Source organism: Chiloscyllium plagiosum, unplaced genomic scaffold, assembly GCF_037043375.1.
Source record: "Chiloscyllium plagiosum isolate Xiang-an unplaced genomic scaffold, Cpla_swu_hap1 HiC_scaffold_40, whole genome shotgun sequence".
Taxonomy (NCBI): domain Eukaryota; kingdom Metazoa; phylum Chordata; class Chondrichthyes; order Orectolobiformes; family Hemiscylliidae; genus Chiloscyllium; species Chiloscyllium plagiosum.
This window is the reverse complement of record NW_028270178.1, coordinates 70,587,208-70,605,490: the sequence shown is the minus strand read 5'-3', so window position 1 is coordinate 70,605,490 and position 18,283 is coordinate 70,587,208.

The following is an 18,283-nucleotide window of genomic DNA, read 5'->3' as shown; positions in this document are numbered from 1 at the left end:
AGGCTGGAGATGTTACAGAGATAGGAAAGCAAGGCTGGAGATGTTACACAGATAGTAACGCAATGCTGGTAAAGTTACATAGATACGAACGCAAGTCTGGAAATGATACAGAGACAGGAAAGCAAGTCTGGAGATGTTACGGAGATAGGAATGCAAGGCTGCAGATTTTACAGAGGTAGGACAGCAAGGTTGGAGTTGTTACAGCGATAGGAACGCAAGGCTGGAGATGTTACGAAGAGAGAGGAAAGCAAGGCTGGAGATGTTACAGAGATAGGAATGCAAAGCTGGAGTTGTTACAGAGATAGGAAAACAAGTCTGGAGATGTTACAGAAATAGGAAAGCAAGGTTGGAGATGTCACAGAGAGAGGAAAGCAAGGCCGAAGATGCTACAGAGATATGAAAGCACGGTTGGGGTTGTTACAGGGATAGGAACATATAGCTGGAGACGCTACAGGGAGAGGAAACCAAGGCTGGAGATGTTACAGAGATAGGAAAGCTAGGCTGGAGATGTCACAGAGAGAGGAAAGCAAAATTGAAGATGCTACCAAGATAGGAAAGCAAGGTTGGAGAAGTTACAGGGATAGGAACGAAAGACTGGAGACGCTACAGGGAGAGGAAAGCATGTCTGGAGACGTTACAGTGACAGGAAAACAAGGCTGGTGATGTTACAGAGATAGGAAAGTTAGGCTGGAGATGTTACAGAGATTGGAAAGCATTCTGGTAATGTTACAAAGATAGGAAGGCAAGGTGGGAGATATTACAGAGAGGGGAAATCAAGTCAAGAGATGTTACACTGATAGGAAAGGTTGCAGAGATCGGAAATCAAGGCTAGAGATGTTAAAGATATAGGAATGCAAGGCTGGAGTTGTTACAGAGATAGGAAATCAAGGCTGGAGATGTTATGCAGAAAGAGGAATGCAAGGCTGGAGTTATGACAGAGAGGGGAAAGCAATGTGGGTAACGTTACAGAGATAGGAAAGCACGGCCGGCGATGTTTCAGAGAGTGGAAAACAAGTCTGGAGATGTTACAGAGATAGGAAAGCAAGACTGAAGATGATACAGAAAGAGGAAAGCAAGTCTGGAGATATTACAGAGAGGGGAAAGCTAATCTGGAGATGTTACAGAGATCGGAAAGCAAATCCGAAGATGCTACAGAGATAGGAAAGCACGGTTGGAGTCGTTACAGGGCTCGGGCCGTAAGGCTGGAGTCGTTACAGGGAGAGGAAAGCAAAAATGAAGATGTTACAGTGACAGGATAGCAAATCTGGAGATGTTACGGAGATAGGAAAACAAGTCTGGAGATCTTACAGAAATAGGAAAGCAAGGTTGGAGATGTCACAGAGAGAGGAAAGCAAGATCGAAGATGCTACCAAGATAGGAAAGCAAGGTTGGAGAAGTTACAGGGATAGGAACGAAAGGCTGGAGACGTTGCAGGGAGAGGAAAGAAAGCCTGGGGACGTTTCAGTGATAGGAAACCAAGGCTGGAGATGTTACCGAGATAGCAAAGCAAGGCTGGAGATGGTACAGACATTGGACCGTAAGGCCCGAGATGTTACAGATAAAGGAAAGCAACGCTGGAGATGTTACAGAGATAGGAAAGCAAGGCTCTAGATTTTACAGAGGTGGGAAAGCAAGGCTGGAGATGTTACAGAGAGAGGAAAGCAAGGCTGACGATCCTACAGAGATAAGAAAGCACGTTTGGTGTTGTTACAGGGATAGGAACGTAAGGCTGGAGAAGGTACGGGGAGAGGAAAACAAGCCTGAAGACGTTAAAGTGACTGGAAAGCAAGGCTGGAGATGTTACAGAGATAGGAAAGCAAGGCTCTAGATTTTACAGAGGTGGGAAAGCAAGGCTGGAGATGTTACAGAGAGAGGAAAGCAAGGCCGACGATCCTACAGAGATAAGAAAGCACGTTTGATGTTGTTACAGGGATAGGAACGTAAGGCTGGAGAAGGTACGGGGAGAGGAAAGCAAGCCTAAAGACGTTACAGTGACTGGAAAGCAAGGCTGGAGATGTTACAGAGATAGGAAAGCAAGGCTGCTAATGATACAGAGATACGAATGCAAGTCTGGAGATGTTACGGAGACAGGAAAGCAAGTCTGGAGATGTTACGGAGATAGGAATGCAAGGCTGGAGATGTTACAGAGGTAGGAAATCAAGTCTGGAGATGTTACAGAAATAGGAAAGCATGGTTGGAGATGGCACACAGAGAGGAAAGCAAGGCCAAAGATGCTACTGATATAGGAATGCAAGGTTGGAGAAGTAACAGAGATAGGAAGGAAAGGGTGGAGACGTTGCAGGGAGAGGAAAGCAAGCCGGAAGACGTTAGGGTGATAGGAAATCAAGGCTGGAGATGTTACCGAGATAGCAAAGCAAGGCTGGAGATGTTACAGCGATTGGAACGGAAGTCTGGAGATGTTACTGAGATAGGATAGCACGGCTGGTAATGTTACAGAGATAAGAAAACAAGTCTGGAGGTGTTACAGAGATAGAATGCAAGGCTGGAGACATTACAGAGACAGGAAAACAAGGCTGGAGATGTTACAGAGTTAGTAAAGCAAGGCTGGTAATGTTTCAGAGATACAAAATCAAGTCTGGAGATGCTACAGAGATATTAATGCAAGGCCGGAGATGTTACAGCGAATGGGAAGCAAGTCTGGAGATGTTACAGAGAGGGGAAAGCAACGCAGGAGATGTCACAGAAAACGGAAAGCAAGCCCGAGGATGCTACAGAGATAGGAAAGCAATGTTGAAGATGTTACAGGGATAGGAACGTAAGGCTGGAGATGTTACAGAGATAAGAAAGCAAGGCTCTAGATTTCACAGCGATAGGAAAGCAAAGCTGGAGATGTTACAGAGATAGGAAAGCAAGTCAGGAGATGTTAACGAGATCGGAAATCAAGTCGGGAGAGGTCACAGAGATAGGTAAACATGTCTGGATATGGTACAGAGACAGGAAAGCAAGGCTTTTGATGTTACGGAAATAGGATAGCAAGGCTTAAGATTTACAGAGATAGGAAAACAGGTCTGGCGGTGTTAAAGAGATAGGAAAACAAGGCTGGAGATGTTACAGGGAAAGAAAATCAAGTCTGCAGATGTTACGGAGATAGGAAAGCAAGGCTGAAGATGTACAAAGATAGGAAAACATGTCTGGAGAAGTTACAGAGAGGGGAAAGAAAGGCTGGAGATCTTACAGATATAGGGAATCAAGGCTGAAGATGTTGCGGAGAGAGAGGAAAGCAAGTCTAGAGATGTTACAGAGATAGGAAATTCACCCGGGAAATGTTACAGTGATTGGAAAGCAAGACTGGAGATGTTACAGAGAGTGCTAAAACACGGCTGGAGATATAACAGATTTAGGAATGCAAGGCTGAATATGTTACGAAGAGTTGAAAGCACGGCTGGTAATGTTACAGAGATAGGAAAGCTAGGTTGGTGATGTTACAGAGATTGTAAAGCAAGGCTGGAGATGTTACAGAGATAGGAAAGCAATGTTGGAGTTGTTACAGGGATAGGAACATAAGGCTGGAGACGCCAGAGGGAGAGGAAAGCAAGCCTGGAGACTTTCCAGTGACAGGAAAGCAAGGCTGGTGATGTTACAGAGATAGGAAAGCTGGGCTGGAGATGTTACAGAGATTGGAAAGCATTCTGGTAATTTTACAGAGATAGGAAGGCAAGGTGGGAGATATTAGAGAGGGGAAATCAAGTCAAAACATGTTACAGAGATAGGAAAGATTGCAGAGATCGGAAATCAAGGCTAGATATGTTAAAGATATAGGAATGCAAGTTTGGAGTTGTTACAGAGGTAGGAAATCAAGGCTGGAGATGTTATGCAGAAACAGGAATGCAAGGCTGGAGTTATGACAGGGAGGGGAAAGCAATGTGGGTAATGTTACAGAGATAGTAGAGCAAGACTGGAGATGATACAGAAAGAGGAAAGCAAGGCTAGAGATGTTACAGAGATTGGAACGCAAGGCTGGAGATGTTACAGATAGAGGAAAGCAAGGCTGGAGATGTTACAGAGATAGGAACGCAAGGTTGGTAATGTTACAGAGATAAGAAATCAAGCCTGGAGATGTTACAGAGATAGAATTCAAGGTGGGAGATATTACAGACAGGAGAACAAGACTGGAGATGTTACAGAGTTAGGAAAGCAAGGCTGGTAATGCTTCAGGGATACGAAACCAAGTCTGGAGATGCTACAGAGATAGGAATGCAAGTCTGGAGATGTTACAGCGAATGGAAAGCAAGTCTCGAGATGTTACAGAGAGGGGTAAACAAGGCTGGAGATGTCACAGAAAGCGGAAAGCAAGGCCGAGGATGCTACAGATATAGGAAAGCAACGTTGGAGATGTTACAGGGATGGAAACGTAAGGCTGGAGACGTTACAGAGATAGTAAAGCAAGGCTCTAGATTTCACAGCGATAGGAAAGCAAAGCTGGAGATGTTACATAGATAGGAAAGCAAGGCTGGAGATGTTCCAGAGACAGGAAGGCAACGCTGGAGATGTAACAGAAAGGGGAAAGCAAGTCAGGAGATGTTAACGAGATCGGAAATCAAGTCGGGAGACGTCACAGAGATAGGTAAACATGTCTGGATATGGTACAGAGACAGGAAAGCAAGGTTTTTGATGTTACGAAAATAGGAAAGCAAGGGTTCAGATGTTACAGAGATAGGAAAACAGGTCTGGCGGTGTTAAAGTGATAGGAAATCAAGTCTGGAGATGTTACAGGGAAAGAAAATCATGTCTGGAGATGTTACGGAGACAGGAAAGCACGGCTGAACATGTTACAGAGATAGGAAAACATGTCTGGAGATGTTACGGAGATAGGAAAGAAAGGCTGGAGATCTTCCAGAGATAGGAAAGCAAGTCTAGAGATGTTACAGAGATAGGAAATCAAGCCTGGAGTTGTTACAGAGATAGGAAAGCAAGCCGGAAAATGTTACAGTGATTGGAAAGTAAGACTCGAGATGTTACAGAGAGCGCTAAAACACTGCTGGAGATATTACAGAGATAGGAATACAAGGCTGAATATGTTACGAAGAGTTGAAAGCAAGGTTGGAGCTGTTACAGAGATAGGCAAGCAAGGCTGGTAATGTTACAGAGACTGGAAAGCTAGGCTGGAGATGTTACAGAGAGTGTAAAGCAAGGCTGGAGATGTTACAGAGATAGGAAAGCAATACTGGAGACGTGAGAGAGAGTTGAAAGCAAGGCTGGAGATGTTAGAGATAGAGGAAAGCAAGGTCGATGTTGCTCCAGATTTAGGAAAGCAAGGCTAGGGTTGTTACATAGATAGGAAAGCCAAGTTAGAGATGTTACATGGATCGGAACGTAAGACTGGAGGCGCTACAGAGATTTGAAAGCAAGCCTGGGGATGTTACAGTGATAGGAACGAAAGACTAGAGATGTTACAGAGATAGGAAAGCAAGTCTGGAGATGTCATAGAGATTGGAAAGCAAGGCAGGAGATGTTACAGATAAAGTAAAGTAATGCTGAAGATGATACAGCGATCGGAAAGCAGGGCTGGAGTCGTTACAGAGATAGAAAGCAAAGCTGGAAATATTACAGAGATAGGAAATCAAGGCTGGAATTATTACAGAGATAGGAAATCAAGGCTGGAATTATTACAGAGATAGGAATTCAAGGGTCTAGATTTTACAGAGTTAGGAAAGGAAGGTTGGATCTGTTAAAGAGCGTGTAAAGCAAGTCTGGAGATGTTACAGAGAGAGGAAAGCAAGGCTGGAGATGTTACAGGGAGAGGAAAGCAAGGCTGGAGATGTTACAGGGAGTGAAAAGCTAGTCTGTAGATGTTACAGAGGTAGGAAAGCAACGAAGAAGATGTTAAGGAGAGAGAGGAAAGCAAGGCTGCAGATGTTACACAGAGAGGAATGCAGGGCTGGCAATGTTACAGAGAGGGGAATGCAAGCCTGTAGAATCCCATCCACCTGGACACCCCGTGCTGGCCTCTTACCTGCCCTCGACCTCTTCATAGCCAACTGCTGCAACGATATTAACCGCCATGCAGCCTCCGCGGTCGCCGCCTAGACAACTGCCTCCGCGATCCCCATGAAGACAATCGCCGGCAGATTCGCGACCTCCGCGGCTATGGGGAATAACTCTGTCTCTGCGGTCGCCGCAGCCACTTCCGCCCCCAGTGACGACACTAGCCTACACGCCCACAACGCCGCGTGTGTCTCCGCCCCCACGCCGATCTCCACACCTAACCCCGCCCTCCCGGCGAGTTCCGTCACCTCGCCTAACCCCGCCCCCACGCCGATCTCCACGCCTAACCCCGCCCCCCGGCGAGTTCCGTCACCTCGCCTAACCCCGCCCCCACGCCGATCTCCACGCCTAACCCCGCCCCCCGGCGAGTTCCGTCACCTCGCCCGACCCCGCCCCCACTCCGATCCCCGTCCCCGCCCCCAGACCTAACCCTGCCCACACACCCAGCTCCAGCCCCACACCAGGTCCTTGCTCCCAGGCCTGCCGAGTTTTCACCATCCCTCCAGACCTACCCCTCTCTGAGGATGAAAGATCAGTCCTCAGCAGAGGCCTCACCTTCATTCCCCTATGCTCCCGGATTAATGAGTTCAACACGCGGTGTGACATCGAACAATTCTTCCACCGCCTTCGCCTCCGTGCCGACTTCTTCAACAAGGACTCTCACCCACCCTCTGACGACCCCTTCTCCCGCCTCCAACACACCCCATCCACCTGGACACCCCGAGCTGGCCTCCTACCTGCCCTCAACCTCTTCATAGCCAACTGCCGCCGCGATATTAACCACCACCTGAACTCCCCCACGCCTCTCACCCACTCCAACCTCTCACTCTCGGAACGCGCAGCCCTCCACTCCCTCCGTTGCAACCCCAACCTCACTATCAAACCAGCAGACAAGGGAGGCGCGGTAGTAGTTTGCCGCAACGACCTCTACACCGCTGAGGCTAAACGCCAGCTCGTAGATACCTGCTCCTACTGCCCCCTTGACCATGACCCCACCCCCACCACCAAAACATCATCCCCCAGACCGTCCATAACCTCATCACCTCTTGGGATCTCCCTTCCACCGCCTCCAACATCATAGTCCCACAACCCCGCACCGCCCGCTTCTACCTCCTGCCCAAAATCCACAAACCTGACTGCCCCGGCCGACCCATTGTCTGCGCCTGCTCCTGCCCCTCCGAACTCATCTCCGCATACCTTGACACCGTCCTGTCTCCCTTAGTCCAAGAACTCCCCACCTACGTTCGGGAAACCACCCATGCCCTCCACCTGCTCTATGATTTTCGCTTCCCCGGTCCCCAACGCCTTATTTTCACCATGGACATCCAGTCCCTGTACACCTCCATCCCCCATCACGAAGGACTCAAAGCACTCCGCTTCTTTCTTTCCCGCCGTACCGACCAGTACCCTTCCACTGACACCCTCTTTCGACTGACTGAACTGGTCCTCACCCTGAACAACTTCTCTTTCCAATCCTTCCACTTCCTCCAAACGAAAGGAGTAGCCATGGGCACCCACATGGGCCCCAGATATGCCTGCCTCTTCGTAGAATATGTGAAACAATCCATCTTCCGCAACTACACTGGCCCCACCCCCCACCTTTTCCTCCGCTACATCGATGACTGTATCGGCGCCACCTCGTGCTCCCACGAGGAGATTGAACAGTTCATCCACTTCACCAATACCTTCCACCCCGACCTCAAATTCACCTGGACAGTCTCAGATTCCTCTCTCCCCTTCCTCGACCTTTCTATTTCTATCTCAGGCGACCGACTCAACACGGACATCTACTACAAACCGACCGACTCCCACAGCTACCTGGACTACACCTCCTCCCATCCTGCCCCCTGTAAAAACGCCATCCCATTCTCCCAATTCCTTCGACTCCGCCGCATCTGCTCCCAGGAGGACCAGTTCCAAAAACGCACAACCCAGATGGCCTCCTTCTTCAAGGACCACAATTTCCCCCTGGACGTGGTCGACGATGCCCTCCACCGCATCTCTTCCACTTCCTGCTCCTCCGCACTTGATCCCCGCCCCTCCAACCGCCACCAGGACAGAACCCCACTGGTCCTTACCTACCACCCCACCAATTTCCATGTACAGCGCATCATCCGCCGTCATTTCCGCCACCTCCAAACGGACCCCACCACCAAGGATATATTTCCCTCCCCTCCCCTATCAGCATTCCGTAAAGACCACTCCCTTCGTGAGTCCCTCGTCAGATCCACACCCTCCCCATCAACCCAACCTCCACTCCCGGCACCTTCCCCTGCAACCGCAGGAGGTGCAAGACTTGCGCCCACACCTCCCCCCTCACCTCCTTCCAAGGCCCCAAAGGAAACTTCCATATCCGCCACAGATTTTCCTGCACCTCCACACACATTATCTATTGCATCCTCTGCACCCGATGTGGCCTCCTCTATATTGGGGAGACAGGCCGGCTACTTGCGGAGCCTTTCAGAGAACACCTCTGGGACACCCGGACCAACCAACCCAACCACCCGGTGGCTCAACTTTTCAATTCGCCCTCCCACTCCACCAAGGATATGCAGGTCTTTGGACTCCTCCATCGTCAGACCACAACAAAACGACGGTTGGAGGAAGAACGCCTCATCTTCCGCCTAGGAACCCTCCAACCACAAGGGATGAACTCGGATTTCACCAGTTTCCTCATTTCCCCTCCCCCCACCCTGTCTCAGTCAAATCCATCGAATTCAGCACCGCCTTCCTAACCTGCAATCTTCTTCCTGACCTCTCCGCCCCCACCCCAGTCTGACCTATCACCCAAACCTTGACCACTTTCCACCTATCACATTTCCGACCCGCCTCCCCCAAGTCCCTCCTCCCTACCTTTTATCTTAGCCTGCTGGACAAACTTTCCTCATTCCTGAAGTAGGGCTTATGCCCGAAAGTCGATTCTCCTGTTCCCTGGATGCTGCCTGACCTGCTGCGCTTTTCCAGCAACACATTTTCAGCTCTGTAGAATCTATACCAGGTTGGCCATTTTAAAACTATCATCCAGAAGGGCTCAGTAGCAGCATTGCTGATCGAGATGGTCGGGTCCAAAATGTCACAGCTGCTTGACTGGGTCTGCACCGGGTCGGGAGGGAGCGACTGACTGGAAGAAACATACGATACCTCATCTTCACTAGTCTACCGACTGCAGACACATTGCACGGTGGCCATATTGGGAACAGTGACTAACGTACACAGTATTTCTGTAGACAATACCCCACTTTTACATTGTGAATAGTGTGTGTGTGTGTGCGTATATGCATGAGCGCACATGTGAGAGATTCTATCACCATTCTAAACGGAACAGATTTCAAAGAGATCTAGAACTCAACACTGGCCTGTGTGAGGTGAAATGAGTCATTACCTACAGAAGCAGATTTGTCCTCCTGCATAATTTTCACTCTCCATGCCTGGCCTATGCTCCACTTTACCCTGACCATCAGGCCAAGGGATAGACCCTTGTTCAATGGACAATACAAGAGGGCTTGCCAAGAGCAGCACCAGGTACACCTCAAAATGAGGTTACGTTACCAAACAGGACCACTTACTCACCAAATAGCAGAAACAGCTAGAGACCCGACAGATCTAACCAACAAATTAGACCTAATCTCTGCAATCCTGTCAAATGCAGTCAGGTTGAATTTTGTGGTCAATCGAACAACTCAATGGAGGAAGAGGATCCCGACATAACACCTTCCACAATGATGGAAGAGCCCAGCAGAGGAATAGAAAAGTTAAGGCTGAATCATTCACAATAATGTTCAGACAGAAATATCGATGGGATGATCTATTTTAGTCCCCTCCATATGGCAGTCTTCAGCTAATTCGATTCACTGTGTGTGGTATCTGCAAACGGCTGGAGGGATTGGAGAATGCAAAGGCTGTGGGCCCTGATAACATTCCAATCAAGCTGTTCCTGTTGGGATACAGCACTGGCCACACCTAAAAATGTGGGAACCTATCCGGGTGTGGGTTCAAAGATATGGTCAGTCCAGTTCTGGATAACGGTAGTCCCAGGGATATTGCTAGGTGGCATTGAAGGTTGGAAGATATGGGTGTGTCCGGGTGTGTCCTGTACACACGCAGACAAAACATCAGACAATCAATGACTGCCCCATTGCTCTAATGCCTATCATTAATAAAGGGATGAAGATGTCATCTACAGTGGGATCAAGCAGCTCTTCCTCAACAACTACCTAATCACTGAAGCTCAGTTTGGGCTTTCATCCCTTGGGCTCATTGAACCTTGGGTTTAATGATGTACAACAAGAAAACACACAGCTGAAATCTAGAGGGGAGGCGACAACGGCTGCACTTAACATCATCATAACTGCGTTGACCAAATGTCGTTTCCAGGATTAACGGCAAAACCGGAGCAAATAGGAATCGTCTGCACGGACTGAAGTTATATCTGAAAGGAAGGTGGATGGGGTTGGTGGTGAACAGCCGTCTCAGCTCAAGTACAGTTCTGCAGCTTTCCCCCGGGAGAGGGGTTTCTGAGTAAACCTGTAGAACAAAATTGGAATGTTAAGGCAGCATACTCCTACAGGATGATAGGGCTGCTCTCTCGTTAGAAAAAGACGACTGGTGGTAGTTTAACTGGACAGTCACCATGCCTCAAGTAAGGGAGTGGTTGAGTAGGACAGTCCTTTAGTCACCCCAGTCCGTGCAGGTATTGAACCCACACTGTTAGCATTAATATCTAGCCGTCCAACTGATTGAACTAACCAAGTCCTCCCTCAGCTCCATGGGGGAGATACTCTAACATTATTCTACTCAGATATGTTGTTAGACACATCTGAAGCAGGTTGAAGCAGAAGCAAGCTTCCTAGCTCAGACAGAGGGACAGTATCAGTGAGGTCTCAGAGTGCTCTCTGCCCCAGGCCTAATCATAAATGACCATCCCTACACTGTAAGAGTCAGACCTGGGGATGTTTGCCAATGATTGGACAATGTTCAACACCATTTGTGATTTAATCAGATACTGAAGCGATCCTTATCCAAATGCAACAAGGACCTGTAAATATGCAGGCGTGTGCTTAACAGTGACATGTACAATTTCCATTACACACGTGGCCAGACAACGATTACCTCTAACAATAGAAAATTCAACCATATCTTCCAACGTTCAATGCCACCACCATCATTGATCACACACCTAGCAATATCCCGGGAATTACCGTTATCAAGAACTTGATTGACCATATAATTTCATTACCCATTCCTGTGAAGGGTTTATACTAAAACGTCGACTCTCCTGAAGCTCAGATGCTGCCTGACCTGTTGTGCTTTTTTCCAGTGCCACACTTTGAAATATATAAATTGATTGGCAAAAAGTATATGTCAGGAGCTCGATATCCTGCAGAAATAACTCACCTCGTGGTTTCCGAAAGCCTACACACCATCTATAAGATACTCGTTGAGTGTGTGTGTGATGAAATATCCCCATTTGCCTGTGTGAGTGAAGTTTCAACCCTCATCGACTGGCGCTCAGTAACAGCAATGCCTGCCATCTAAACGGTGCTCTGCAGAATTTTACCAATGCTCCTTACAACGTACCTCCGAAACCACGACCATCAAGAAGGACAAGGGAAGCAGAGACATGGGATCATCACCATGTTCACGTTCCATTCCAAGCCACCAACCATCCTGATTGGGAAGCATATTGTTGTTCTTTCAGTGTCACTGTTTCAACGTCCCTCCGGAATGCACATCTACAACACATGGACTGCAGTGGGTCAATGCGGAAGCTCACCCCCACCTTCTCAAGGGCAATACGGGATGGACAATAAATACCATCCCAATCATATTCTATGAATAAATTCAATTGAAAAATATTGCCATGCCCAATGCTGGACATTGTGCTTTCGGTTTTGTGTGCTCAGGCTGGTGGGGTCCAGGCAGTACCTTGCTGTTCGTGAACAGCTGATGGGAAATTATGTTTGAAACAATCTGTCCATCTGTCAGATGCATGGCCTACATACCAAGCATCACACGGACACTGACATTCACATCACACATTACTGAGCTCTGACATAGACAGAAGCAGTTCAAAATGTACTCATATCTGATTGTAACATGTTTAAACAAACAGTTGCCACGAAAATGAATATGAGAGAATATTAGCAGGGGGAAAGTGAGCACTGCAGGTGCTGGAATTCAGAGGCAAAAAGTGTGGTTCTGAAAAAGCACAGCTGTTCACGCAGCATCTGAGGAACAGGAGAGTCGACTATTCGTTCACAATATTAATACACGGGAAAATAGTTGTATATTTTCAAAGACCTTGTACTTAATAACAATGTGGTCTTGGGTGTGGTAATGAGACTCATCATTTCAATGCTCCTTATTGTGAGCTGGGCACTGTTTTCATCATATCGTTGTTATAAAAGTGAACTGAATAAAGGAGGGATATAATGCTTATTGGACAATCAAAAAGTTGTTATTATGAAAGGCTATGAAACTTGAGCAAAGAGACTTTGCTGTTAACGGTGAGAACAATGCTGCAAACAATTCCATCGAGATTTCCAGCTCAAGTCACACACAAGGTCGTTGGGCAGGGATCATTTTGGCCATCAATGGAGCTGTACAATTCTTTTTGGATGCTGACATTGTGGGGCTAACATACACTGGATATCGTTTATGAGGGATTCAATGTAAGATGCCACGTGCTGCAGGAGCCCACTACCTTTATAACACCTTCATTCAGGATCGGGTAAAGGTACAGAATTACAGAGCTAAGGTTGCACACAGAAGAAATATATTTGCAAGATATGGTTGTGAGGCATTGCATGAGTAACAGCCCAGCTCCAGTTTGGAATCTCTATGAACAGATTATGGAGATGGCCAGTATTTAGGAGGTCATGGTGAGGCTCAAAAACACTGTGTCTGAATTCAGGCTTTTTTCTCAAAGTCATTTTCAACAGCTTTGCTGCCTGCAAGATGGTGTGTTCACTAATCTGAACAAGAATTAGCTTTTTACTACAGTCGCTGAATTGTGTAATAGTTAGCTGTGTACTCTGGTATTTTAATTATTGTTCACTTCAATTTTTTTCAATGGAAAAACAATGATGTTTGGATTATTTTAAAATATGTAAGAAACAAAGTGACATTAACTCTTCATTATACAAAATGTGAAAGTGCCCTGCTGTATATTTATCTCAGGTCAATCAAGCAACAGTTAGATATTGCGTCTGAAGCAGGATGATGTGCACAGAACTGTGTGCCAGGCATCCTCTCTGGTAGGGTCTGTCACACTGACAGGACACAGCCAGGCAGAGGGGGCAGCACCTTGGTATATAGTCAATACAGATGCAGGATCCTGTGGCTGCTAGACTACTCTGTGGCAGGTTACGGGGAAATCAATAAAAGGGAAACATAATTGACCACATCATCACCAATCTGCCTGTTGCAGATACATCTCTACATTTCATACATCGGTAAGAATGGTCACTGCATAAGGGAAAGCAACAGCACATTTTTCAGATGCTCCTCATCATGATATGAAGCCCTGTCGGTAATGAATGGGACAAACTTGAAACAGATTGAGCAACAAATGATGATGCATCCATGAGGTGCAATGGGCCATCGGCAGGAGTACAATCATACTCTGTACAACTCATACAGTCTGGAACTCCACGGCCCGACATACCTCCCACTGAACAGTAACGGTCACAGCCTGACATAGCTCCCACTGTACAGAAACCATCACGGGCCGACATACCCCCCACTGTACAGTAACCATCACGGCCCGACATGCCTCCCACTGTACAGTAACCATCACACCCCGACACACATCCCAAGGTACAGTAATCATCACACCCCGACCAACCTCCCACTGTACAGTTAACATCACAGTCTGACAAACTCCCACTGTTCAATAAACATCACGGCCCAACATACCTCCCACTGTACAGTAACCATCACGGCCCAACATACCTCCCACTGTACAGTAACCATCACGGCCCGACATAGCTCCCAATACACAGCAACCATTACGGTCCAACATACCTCCCACTATACCGTAACAATCACGGCCCAGCATACCTCCTTCTGTACAGTAACAATCACGACCCGACATACCTCCCACTGTAGAGAAACCATCATCACCCAACATACGTCCCACTGTACAGTAACCATCACGGACCAACATACTCCCACTGCACAGTAAGCATCAAGGCCCAATATACCTCCAAATGCACAGTAACCATCACCAGCCAACATACCTCCCAATGTACAGTAACCATTATAGCCCGTTATACCTCCCACTGTACACTAACCATCACCGTCCGAAATACCTCCCACTGTACTGTAACAATCATGGTCCGACATACCTCCCACTGTACAGTAGTCATCACAGCCCGACATATCTCCCACTCTACAGTAACCATCACGGCCCGACATACCTCCCACTGCACAGTAACCATCACGGCACAGACATACCTCCCACTGTACAGTAACATTCACGGCCCAACATACATGCCACTGTACAGTAACCATCACAGACCGGCATACCTTCTTCTGTACAGGAACCATCACGACACGATATACCTCCCATTGTATATTAACCATCACGGCCCGACAGACCTCCCACTGTACATAAACCATCACGGCCTGACATACCTCCCACTGGACAGTAACCATCACGGCCCAACATACCTATCACTGTAAACTAACCATCACGGCCCAACATACCGCCCACCGTACAGTCACCATCACGGCCCAATATACCTCCCACTGAACAGTCACCATCACGGCCCGGCATACGTCCTTCTGTACAGTAACCATTACGACCCGACATTCTTCCCAATGTACAGTAACCATCACGGCCCAGACATACCTCCAACCGTACAGTAACCATCACGGCCCGACATACCTACCACTGTACAGTAACCATCACAGACATTCATACCTCCTTCTGTACATTAACCATCACGACACGACATATGTCCCACTGTATATTGACCATCACGGCCCGACATACCACCCAGTGTACTGTAAGCATCACGGCCCAGACATTCCTCACTCTGTTCTGTAACCATCATACCCCAACATACCTCCCACTGTACACTAACCACGGCGCGAAATACCTCCCACTGTACAGTAATGGACAAGGCACGACTCGCCTCCCACTGTACAGTAACCATCACAGCCCGACATACCGCCCCACTGTACATTAACCATCACGGCCCAACATACCTCCCACTGTACACTAACCATCACGGCGCGAAATACCTCCCACTGTACAGTAATGGACAAGGCACGACACGCCTCCCACTGTACAGTAACCATCACAGCCTGACATACCTCCCACTGTACAGTAACCATCACGGCTCGACATACCTCCCACTGTACAGTAACCATCACGGCCCAACTTACCTCCCAATGTAAAGTAACCATCACTGCCCAACTTACCTCCCACTGTACTGTAACCACAACAGCCCGATATACCTCCGACTGTACAGTAACCACCACGGCCCGACATACCTCCTACTGTAAAGTAACCATCAAGGCCCGACATACCTCCCAATGTGGAGTAACCGTCACAGCCTGACATACCGGCCTCTGTAAAGTAAGCATCACTGTCCGACACACCTCCCACAGTACAGTAACTATCACGGCCCATACATACCACCCAAAGTACAGTAAACAAATGGCCCGCCATATATCCCACTGTACAGTAACCGACAAGGCCCGACATACCTGCCACTGTGCAGTAACCATCACGGCCCGTCATACCTTCCACTATAAGTAACCATCACGGCCCGATACACCTCCCACTGCGCAGTAACCATCATGGCCCGACATACCTTCCAATGTACAATAACCATCACGGCCCGACATACCTCGCATTGTACAGTAACCATCACGGTCCGATCTACCACCCACTGTACACTAGCCATCAATGCCCTACATACCTCCGACTGTGCAGCAACCATCACGGCACGACATACCTCCGACTGTACAGTAACCATCACGGCCCGACATGCCTCGCATTATACAATAATCATCACAGTCCGACATACCACTCAATGTACAGTAACCATCACGGTCCGACTTACCTCCCCCTGTACAGCAACCATCACGGCCCGACATACCTCCGACTGTACAGTAACAATCACGGCCCGACATACCACTCAATGTACAGTAGCCATCACGGCCAGACATACCTCCCACTGTACAGTAACCATCACGGCCCGACACACAACCCACTGTACACTAATCATCACGGCCCAACATACCTCCCAGTGTAAAGTAACCATTACGGCCAAACATAGCTCCCAATACACAGTAACCATCACGGCCCATCATACCTCCCACCGTTCAGTAACCATTACTTCCCGACATATCTCCCACTGTACAGTAACCACCACGGCCCGACATACCTGGCATTAGACAGAAACAATCACGTTCCGACATACCACTCAATGTACAGTAGCCATCACGGCCAGGCATACCTCCCACTGTACAGCAACCATCACGGCCCGACATAACTCCCACTGTACAGTAAACATCACGGCCCGACATACATCCTACTGTACAGTAACCATCACGGCCACACATACCTTTCTCTGTTCTGTAACTATCACACCCTGACGTACCTCCCAATGTACAGTAACCGTGACAGCCCGACATACCACCCTCTGTACAGTAAGCATCACGGTCCGACATACCTCCGTATTGCACAGTAACCATCTCGGCCCGACATACCTCCCACTGTACAGTAACCATCACGGCCCGACATACCTCCCACTGTACATTAAACATCACAGCGCGACATACCTCCCAATGTACAGTAATCATCACGACCCGTCATACCTCTCCTGTACGTTAAACATCACAGCCCGACATACCTCCCAATGTACAGTAACCATCACAGCCCGACATTCCTCGCTCTGTGCATTAACCATCACGACCCGACATCCCTCCCACTGTACAGAAACCATCACAGCCCGACATACCTCGCACTGCACAGTAACTTAACACGGCCCAACATAACCCCCACTGTACAGTAACCATCACACCCCGACATACCTCCCCCTGTACAGTAACCATCACGGCCCAACATACCACCCACTGTACCGTCACCATCACGGCATGACATACCTCCCACTGTACAGTAGCCATCACGGCCCAACATACCTCCCACTGTACAGTAACCATCACGGCCCAACATACCTCCCACTGTACAGTAACCATCACGGCCCGACATACTACCCAATGTACAGTAACCATCACGGCCCAACATACCTCCCACTGTACAGTAACCATCACGGCCCAACATACCTCCCACTGTACAGTAACCATCACGGCCCGACATACTACCCAATGTACAGTAACCATCACGGCCCGACATACTACCCAATGTACAGTAACCATCACGGCCCGACATACTACCCAATGTACAGTAACCATCACGGCCCAACATACCTCCCACTGTACAGTAACCATCACGGTCCGACATACCTCCCACTGTACAGTAAACATCACGGCCAGACATACCTCCCACTGCACAGTAACTGTCACTGCCCAACATAACCCCACTGTACAGTAACCATCACACCCCGACATATCTCCCCCTGTACAGTAACCATCACGGCCCAACATACCACCCACTGTACCGTCACCATCACGGCATGACATATCTCGCACTGTACAGTAACCATCACGGCCTAACATACTTCCCACCGTTCAGTAAGCATTACGTCCCGACATACCTCCCACCGTACAGTAACCATCACATCCCGACATACCTCCTTCTGTACAGTAACCATCACGGCCTAACATACCTCCCACTGTTCCGTAACCATTACGTCCCGACATATCTCCCACCGTACAGTAACCATCACATCCCGACATACCTCCTTCTGTACAGTAACCATCATGGCCCAACATACCTCCCACTGTACAGATACTATCGCGGCCCGAATGTCGCCCATTGTAAAGTAACCTTCACGTTCCAACATACCTCCCACTGTACAGTAACCATCACGGCCCAACATAGCTCCCACTGTACAGTAACCATCACGGCCTAACATACCTCCCACTGTGCAGTCACCATTACGTCCCGACATATCTCCCACCGTACAGTGAGCCTCACAGCCCGACATACCTCCTTCTGTACAGTAACTATCATGGCCCAACATACCTCCCACTGTACAGAAACCGTCACGGCCCGAATACCTCCCACGATACAGTAACCATCACGGCCCGACATACCTCCCACTGTACAGTAACCATCACGGCCCGACATACCTCCCAC